Source organism: Scyliorhinus torazame, chromosome 14, assembly GCF_047496885.1.
Source record: "Scyliorhinus torazame isolate Kashiwa2021f chromosome 14, sScyTor2.1, whole genome shotgun sequence".
Taxonomy (NCBI): Eukaryota; Metazoa; Chordata; class Chondrichthyes; order Carcharhiniformes; family Scyliorhinidae; genus Scyliorhinus; species Scyliorhinus torazame.
In genome coordinates, this window is record NC_092720.1 from 173,486,623 (window position 1) to 173,495,354 (window position 8,732).

General features: G+C 44.8%; 1 non-coding gene across 1 annotated transcript; it reads left to right on the forward strand.

The window, feature by feature from the left end:
- The first annotated feature begins 6,812 nt into the window (after positions 1–6,812).
- On the forward strand, positions 6,813–6,884 carry trnae-uuc (transfer RNA glutamic acid (anticodon UUC)). Its single transcript has one exon. It is a non-coding gene; the product is annotated as a tRNA-Glu (tRNA).
- The last annotated feature ends 1,848 nt before the right edge of the window (positions 6,885–8,732 follow it).

Here is an 8,732-nt window from a genome sequence, read left to right on the forward strand (position 1 = left end):
AAGATGTGCAGGGTAGGTGGATTGGCCATACTAAATTTCCCCTTAATTGGAAGAAAATGAGTTGGGTACTCTAAATTCATAAAACAAAAACGATTCCACCTTGGCCAAAACCTTTAGCACTTCCTAGTGCCGTATCCCTCTACAACCATGTTATCCATGTGTTTGTCGAGATGCCTTTTGAACACCATCAATATATCTGCTTCCACAAAGTCCCCTGGCAGCGCATTCCAGGCACTCCGCACCCTCTGTGTAAAGAACTTGCCTTGCACATCTCCTCTAAAATTTGCCCCGGAATCTTAAACCAATGGCCTCTGGTGACTGACCCCACCATCCTGGGAAAGAGTGCCTGCCCATCCACTCTATCCATGTCCTTCATAATCTTGTAGACCTCTATCAGTTCACCGCTCAACCTTCATCTTTATCATGGAAACAGTCCGAATCTATTAAGCCTTTCCGCATAGCTACCACCCTCCAGACCAGGCAAAATCCTGGTATACCTGCTCTGCACCCTCATCAAAGCCTCCCCATCCTTCTGGTAGTATGGCGTCCAGAATTGTGTGCAAAATTCCATGTGCGACCTTACCCCAGGTTCTATACAACGAAAGCATGACTTGCCAGTTTTTATACTGGATGCCCCGTCCAATGAAGGCAAGCATTCCATATGCTTTCTTGACTTCCTTGTCCACCTGTGTTGCCACTTTCAAAGATCCATGGACCTGTACGCCCAGATCACTCTGACTTTCCATATTTCTAAGAGTATTGCCATTTACGGTATAATTCCCCTCAATGTTAGAACTACCAAAATACATCACCTCACATCTGTCCGGATTTAACTCCATTTGCAATTTCTCTGCATAAGTCTCCAACCTATCGATGTCCTGCTTTATCCTCTGTCAATCCTCAAAGTTTTCTGCCACTCCACACCTTGGTGTCATCCACGAACGTACTAATCAGACCAGCTACATTTTCCTTCAAATCCTTTACGAATACTACAAACAACAGAGACCCCAGCACAGATACCTTTGGACCAGCGCTAGTCACAACCTTCCATTCAGATAAACAGCCTTCTACTGCTACTCTTTGCCTTCTTTGACCGATCCAGTTCTGTATCCATCTTACCACCTCACCTCTTATCCCGTGTGGCTTCACCTTTTGTACCAGTCTGTCATGAGGAACCTTGTCAAAGGCTTTATTGAAGTCAATTTAAACAACATTCACTGGTGTCCCCTCATCAATCATCTTTGTGACATCCTCAATAAACACGATCAAGCTGGATGCATGACCTCTCCTTCACAAAACCATGCTGCCTTTTCGCTAATGAATCCATTTGTTTCCAAATCGGTATAAGTCCTGTCCCTGAGAATTCTCTCCAATAATTTACTAATTACTGGCGTGAGGCTCGCTGGCCGATAGTTTCCAGGGTTATCCCTGCTACTTGTCTTAAACAGCAGTAACACATTAACTATTTTCCAGTCCCCTGGGATCTCACCTCTAGCCAATGAGGATACAAGGATGTCAGTCGAGGCCTCAGCAATTTCCTCCATTGCTTCTCTCAGTATTCTGGGGTAAATTCCATCCCGTCCAGGAGACCTATCCACCTTAATATCTGTTAAAAGACCCAATACCTCCTCGGTTTCGATTCAGCATGACCAAGATTGTCCACACACCCTATCCAAGAATTATCTTCCACATAGTCCTTTTCTTTGGTGAACACTGATGCAAAGTGCTCACTTAGTATCTCGACCATTTCCTCTGGCTCAACACATGGATTCCTCCCTCTGTCCTTAAGTGGTGCAATCCCTTCCCTGGCCACCCTCTTGGTTTTTACAGATGAATAAAACGCTTTGTGATCCACCTAAAGCCTACTTGCCTAGGGCTTTTCATGACCCCTATTAGCCCTCCCAAGTTCCCGCTTGAGTACCTTCCTACTTTTGTTATACTCATTAAGGGTTTCGACTGTCCTTCCCCTTCTAGACCATACACAAGTCTCATTTGTATTTTTGCCGAGGTTTACAATATCCCTCATTATCAAAAAGTCCCTAAACTTCCCATACTTATCCTTCGTTCTCTCAGGAACGTGACATTCCTGAATACTAACCAACAGTCGCTTGAAAGACTCCCACAATTCTGATGTTGATTTATCTCCTCCAGCCGCAACCAATCCAAATTCTTCAATTCCTGTTTAATGTTATCATAATTTGCCTTTCCGCAGTTTAGCAGCTGAACGCCAGGGTTACCCGATCCAAAAGTACCCTAAAAGTTACGGAATTGTTGTCACGACTCGCAAAATGTTCCCCTACTGAAATCTCAACTACCTGTCATTCCCCAATACCAGGTCCATTACTGCCTCCTGCCGAGTTGGATTATCTACATATTGCATCAAGAAGTCTTCCTGGATACACCTTACGAACTCTGCCCCATCCAAGCCCTGAGCACTAAGTGAGTCCCAGTCAACATAGGGGAAATTAAAATCCCCGACCACAACAACCCTGTTACTTTAGCACCTATCCAAAATATCTCTACTTATCTGCTCCTCTATCTCTCGCTGGCAGTTGGGGGCCTGTAATAAACGCCTAATATTATGATTGCCCCCTTCCTGTTCCTAAGATCTACCCAGATTGCCTCATTGTGTCAGCCCTCCGAGGTGTCCTCCCGCAGTACGGCTACAATATTCTCCTTAACAAGTAATGCTACTCCCTCACCACTTTGACCCCCACCCCCCCCCCATCTCTCCTGAAGCATCTATATCCTCCAACGTTCAGCTGCCAATCCTGCCCTTCCTTTAACTATGTCTCTGCGATAGCCACAACATCATAATTCCAAGTGTTAAGTTCATCTGCCTTAGCTGCTATCCTTCTGGCGGTGAAACAAATGCACTTCAAACCACGGAGTTTGGACAGACAGGGTGATGTTGTCCTTTTATTTTTGTTCTCTAATTCCCCTTCAGTTATTATGCCTTCTAAGCTAGCACCCTGGTTCCTACGCTCCTACGCTGGTGGCAGCATGGTAGCATTGTGGATAGCACAATTGCTTCACAGCTCCAGGGTCCCAAGTTCGATTCCGGCTTGGGTCACTGTCTGTGTGGAGTCTGCACATCCACCCCGTGTCTTCGTGGGTTTGCTCCGGGTACTCCGGTTTCCTCCCACAGTCCAAAGATGGACAGGTTAGGTGGCTTAGCCATGATAAATTGCCCTTAGTGTCCAAAATTGCCCTTAGTGACGGGTTGGGTTATGAGGATCGGGTGGAGTTGTTGACCTTGGGTTGGGTGCTCTTTCCAAGAGACGGTGCAGTCTCGATGGGCCGAATGGCCTCCTTCTGCACTATAAATTCTATGTTAGTCTATGTCCAATGCTCCTGGCATGTTAGTTTAAATCTTCCCAAGTTACTCTAGAAAACCACCCAGCCAGGATACACATTCACAGTCGTCTTTGATGGTCTCTTGTTTTGGAACAGCCTTCTAGACTGGAACGGGTACTTTCTAAAAGAGTTACACGCAGTTAAAGCTAGTAGTGAGAACCATTCATATCCTGTAAAGGTATTTGTCTGAGTGTACACATATGCACTGTTTCAAGGCTTCTTGATATTCTCCTCCGGATACATTTAGTTGTCAGAAACATAACATACATAGCAAAAATATCTGCAAAGAACATGACCAAACCTTGCACCACTGAGGGTCCCAAGGACCAGATCCACCCGGTAGCCCAACCTCAAAGGGTGCTTGATTCGGGTTGCTTGAGTTTTTCAACCTCCTTCTGGACGTGTTTTGCCTAAATCAGTAATCTCTTTGGATTTATCTAGAATATAAGTACAACAGTCTGATCCAATCAGAGAATATAATCGAAAGCCATTCAATTTTGCAAGGCCACAGTATGGATAGCAAGCATTTCAGCGAAAATCTTGAACAGGGCTATGGAGGTGTCATTAGCTACCTTTTCGATGATGACTATCATCTTATTAAACTCTCTGGCTACTTTGGCACCCCAATAAAAAGGAATGAACAATAAATCTATCACGTGTAGTACTGGCACGTTTACTTCTTTTCCCTGTTACCTCCAATAAAGAAGGGAAATGAACATATCCCAGATAACATAATTCTTACCGAAAACGTGGAAGCCAAGGAAAGGCCCTCTGGTTACAAACAATAGAAGCACCATTATAAGAAGTAAAGCAGCACCTTCTGGATACCAGCGACCTGAGAAACTCCCACAACCGGTAGAATTGTGTAGGCCTGACAACAGGAAGGAAACTAGAGCGGCCTCTATTAACATTGGAGCATTTCTGTAAGTCCTACTTACATTAAAAATAGTGGGTGCAATTACTATATCCAATTTCCAGCCTCCTAGTGTGATACCTTGTCAAACATACTGATTGAAGGTGGTGGTGGTGGTGGTGAGGGGGGTTGGGGGGGGGGGGGGGTTCTCTGGGGAGGAGTCTGGTCCCTGTCGTAATTGCGTTGTTACCAACCTGAAAAGGTAGTCAACAGATAATCTGCAGACCACCACAACTGAATCATCGTTCTCAGGTAAATCCGAGATTTCGTTCCACTTCATGTATTGGCTCCCGCACGAGCTTGGAAAGAAGGGATGATGCTTTGAAAAATGTACTATTCTTCTGTCTCCGAAGTACTAAAAGGAATAGAGAAAACCGTAATATCTTCCCCTGAGTGGGTGGGAATCACGATACATCCCCAACATTTGAAAGCATTGGATTCTTTGGTATACATGTTGGAAATACAAAGAAAAGTGTTATCAGTTAACTCCTTGTGAGCCTCGGTAGCTAGCCTTGGTCTGTTAAGCTAAAAAGACAACCAAACATCAAAATGGCGGCAAGCATTTTTTAGGTATTAATTTTAAACATATTGAGCTCTTTTAACATGTGAGGCATGGATCCAGGCCTTTTTTCGCTGGACCTTCACCGCCGCTGGGATTGTGAGTAGCACCTGAAAGGGTCCCTTCCACTTGGACCACAAGGTTCTTTCTGCAATTTCTTCATGTAGACTTCAACATCTGGCTCAATGTCGTGCCCTCCTTCGAGAGGGTCATCCCACACCTGCCGATACCTGTAAGGAAGCAGAACTGACGGCATTTGATAGATCTTGACAATATTTATGTAATGCATCGCTCATCTAATGACAATCGGCTTTTCATAAGTCAATAGTCCCTGGCAAGGATATGGGCTTGCCAGTAATTATTTCGAAAGGGCTCAAACCCATGGTTCTGTTTGGTGTTGCTCTGATACTGCATAGGACAGGTGGTATGGCTTGAGCCATGGCATTCCTTCTTGGTGATACTTTGATAATCGCTCTTTCAAGGCCTGGTTTGTATGTTCCACTTGGCCTGAGGATTGTGATTGGTAAGGGAAATGTAGCTCCCACTGGATATTCAATACTTTACAAACTTCTTTGCAAACAGCACCTGTAAAGTGGGTTCCGTTTTCTGAGTCAATACTAACTCAGACGCCAAATCGTGATTCTTTGTCACCTCGACACCTACTCGATCGACAGTTCCAACATGCCACAGCAAAAAAACGCACCTACCTCCTCAGAAGACAAATATGGGACACAACCAACAGACACAATCCTTCATCGTCCAGTACTGCCCTGCAGCGGAGAAGCTACTATGGCATCTTCTTCACAGCCTTTACCACGTAATCGATGAAGACAAACATCTTCCCAAGGCCCACCCCACACCCTCCACTACTTGCTTTCAAACAACTGCTGAACCTCAAACAGACCATTGTTTGCAGCAAACTAACCAGCCTTCAGGAAAACAGCGACATTGACAACACACAACCCTACCATGGCTACCTCTGCAAGACGTGCCAGATCATCGACATGGACACCACCATTACACATGAAAACACCACCCAGCAGGTACACGGTACATACTCATGCAACTCAGCCAACGTTGTCTACCTCAGACGCTGCAGCACAGGATGTCCAGATGCATGGTACATTGGCGAGACCATGCAAATGCTGTGATAACGGATGATCTGACATCTCGCGACAATTGCCAAGCAGAATGTTCCCTTACAGTCGGGGAACACTTCAGCAGTAAAGGGCATTCATCCTCTGCTCTTCGGGTAAGCCTTCTCCAAGCCTTCAGGATGCGCGGCAATGCAGAATCGCTGAGCAGAAACTGATAGTCAAGTTCCGCATACATGAGTACGGCCTCAACCGGGACCTTGGATTCATGTTGCATTACATTCACCCGCCACCATCTGGCCTGGGCTTGCAAAATCCTACCAACTGTTCTGGCTTCAGACAATTCACACCTCTTCAACCTGATATTATCTCTCTCTCCAGACGTTCCATCTGGACCTGGAAAGACTTAATTACCTTCAAAGACTCGCATTAAAGTATCGTCTTGCACTATTTGATTTTGTCTACATATGTGTTTCTGGATCCCACCTCTTTATTCACCTGAGGAAGGACCTCCGCTGCGGAAACTAGTGATTCGAAACAAACCAGTTGGACTTTAACCTGGACTTTTTACTGTGTCCACTCCAGTTCAAAGCCGTCATCTCCACATCATATTTTTTTATTTTCAGTACAATTGTATAAACCTGTATGGTGCATCGGTGTGTTGAGAAATGATTGAAAAGTATGGGAGAAAGGAATATGCAGAGCAAAAATTATGTGAATTAAATCAGATTCAGCTGAATACATGACAGATTCATGTACATAGATAATAAACGAGAATAGTTCAGAAATGGATTTACACTCAGAAACTACGCAAAAACAAGAACCATAAAAGGACCATTGACACAAGATGTGCATATTGAGATTGAGCGCTGATATATGTCGGAAGTTCTCCCTGGTGGTCTAGTGGTTAGGATTCGGCGCTTTCACCGCTGCGGCCCGGGTTCGATTCCCGGTCAGGGAAGAAACTCTTTTTCTTACCAACGATAATCACTGAGATCGCAACTGGCGGTGGAGAATTATTAATTTAATCACTTATTATTTCAACGATCAGCGTTCTGCTGTCAACTGATTCAGATGTCTGCTAAGTGATAAACGTCATTTGGTCCTTCAGGCGAAACTCACGATTACGAAGGGCTGCAGGCAGCTATGTTACAGGTCTCTATGTTATTCGTGAGTGTAAAGGTGAAAGCTCTGCCCTTACTCATTTGATCAATTTTTCACATTTCGAAGCCACACAAGTCACAAGGGGAAAAATAAATGTCAGATTCGTTAAACTGACAAAGGAGTCTTCAAACCTTTATGGTTCTGAAGAAGAGGCAGATTGAATTGTACACTTTAATAGTAACTGATCAGTCATGATCATATCAAATGGAGGAGCATGTTCCATGGAACGAATGCTCTATTTCCGCTCCTATATGGAATGTTCGTCTGTCCGTATGAAGGTTTATAAGCTGTGGCAGACTTTTAAGGAGATATTTCATAACTCTGGACGAAAACCTTCCTTTGACAAAGAATCAGTCGAATAAGAGGGTGAACACGCGGCAGCTTTCTTTTTCATGTCAATATGCATCAGTGTATCGCTGTGCGTATTTCCCCGGCACATGTTTAAACATGTTCCGCTCTATATATCGGTCTGAGTCTCTGTATCGACATGTGGGGATGTCCAGATTGACGTGCCTGTCTGTGTGTGTGTGAGTGCCCGTCTTTGCGTCTGTCCGTCTGACTGTGTTTGTATCTGCCGACCTGTCAGCGTGTATGTGCCCATGTCTGTTTACGTATCTGTATGTATATTCTGATCATCATATTTTCTCACTGTTCTGAGTGGGTCTTTGCATTTTACAATCTACCCGTTCCCTACACCCGATTGTACCGGACCGTATAGTATACAAAGAGAATGAAATATGAGTTGCATGTTGTCCTTCAACAATAGCCGATAGAAAGTTAAAGAGAGCGCCATCAAATAAATGCTGCACTGGAAGATGAATCATGATGCCTGCCGCTTGGAAGCTGAAAGTGAGTCTCTCCCAAAAACGCTGCTAAATATCTCCACCTATCAACTGCGAGAAAGAGGTTAAAAGGGACCCGGGCTCAACTCCTGGCTCTGGGGACTGCGGAGTTTCTACTTTCTCCCCCTGTCTGCGTGGGTTTCCTTCGGATCCTCCAGTTTCATCCCACAGTCCACAACAGGTTAGGTGGATTGCCCATGCTAAATTGCCCCATAGTATCCAAAGGTGGGGTTACAGGGTTACGGGGAGAGGGTAGAGGCGTGGGCTTAATTATGGTGCTGTTTCCAAGGGCGGGTGCAGACTCGATGTGCCGACAAGCGCAATGCAATGGTAATTCTTCTGCAGCAGCTCATAAATATTCTCATTGGAAATGCAGAATATAAACCATATTGCTTCCAGAGCTTTCAAAGTCATAGAGATTTACAACACAGAAAACGGTCTTTCGGTCCATCGTGTGTGCGTCAACCATCAAGTGCCTAGATATTCGAATCCTATTTTACACCACCTGGCCGCAGGTCTTGCATGCGTTACAAGAGCTCATCGAAACTCTTCTTAAATGAAGTGAGGGTTTCAGCCTGTACCATCATTGCAGGCTGTGATTTCCAGTTTCCAACTACCCACTGGGCGAAAGTGTTATTTCCTGAAATCCCTTCTAATCCCCCCCCCCTCCTCCCCGCCCACTCCGGAAAAAAATTGTTTCCTATCTACCCTAGTTATGTACACCATTATTTTGTAAGGACGGTAATGGTAAAGTCGTCAAATCCTAGATGACCATATGCTGCTTTCCAATTTGAGGGGGAGAA